The following is an 850-nucleotide window of genomic DNA, read 5'->3' as shown; positions in this document are numbered from 1 at the left end:
TGTACAAATATACACACATAAATATACATGCGCACGTACGTTTACACAGTTACTTACACAAATGTATTCATATATACACACACACAAATACATACATACATACTGTACGTGTACATACACGTAAACAAACAAAAACATTTAAAAAATATCAAGTATAAGTATCAATTATGAATATCAAGTATGAGAAAAACAATTGCAGCTTGTGTGCAAATAATTATAAAGAGACATCTTAAACTGGTGATATATATATATATATATATACATAGACTTTTTTTATGTAATATTTTTATTGTAAATATGCACTACAATACTTACAGTCGCAGATACAATTTACCTTTTTTTTATTTTTCAACATATATGCATATGTACACGGACACATACACACACATAGACAAAACATTTATAAAATAAAATAAAAATATAAAACACCTCTGAAAAATGTAGAGAAACCAGTGTAAGTTAAATCAGAAGGACCGGTGTACCAAACAATGACACCCCCCCCCCACCAACGCCCACCCCTCCCCCCACATCAGCTCACCACGGACCGCCCTAATATTACTGTTGTTATGCAAAACAAAAGGACACAACAGCAAACTTTTCATTGGGTAAGTACTTCTAAATAGTTGACAAAGAAAAGTGGTTGCCATTTCACGGAAAGATTTGACTGTAACATCCTCTCATTGTTGGTATTAATTTTCTCACAGTTTAAAAAAAAACATGAATGTCTTTTGAGCCACCGGGAGAGTAGAAGGATGTTAGCAGACTTCCAATGTAACAACAAGCAGCGCCTTGCTAACAAGGATGTGAAAGCTATGATGTCTTTTTGGACAGGGTTAAGTGGAAGAGAGGG

Source organism: Etheostoma spectabile, chromosome 15 (assembly GCF_008692095.1).
Source record: "Etheostoma spectabile isolate EspeVRDwgs_2016 chromosome 15, UIUC_Espe_1.0, whole genome shotgun sequence".
Taxonomy (NCBI): domain Eukaryota; kingdom Metazoa; phylum Chordata; class Actinopteri; order Perciformes; family Percidae; genus Etheostoma; species Etheostoma spectabile.
This window is presented reverse-complemented; position numbering follows the sequence as displayed.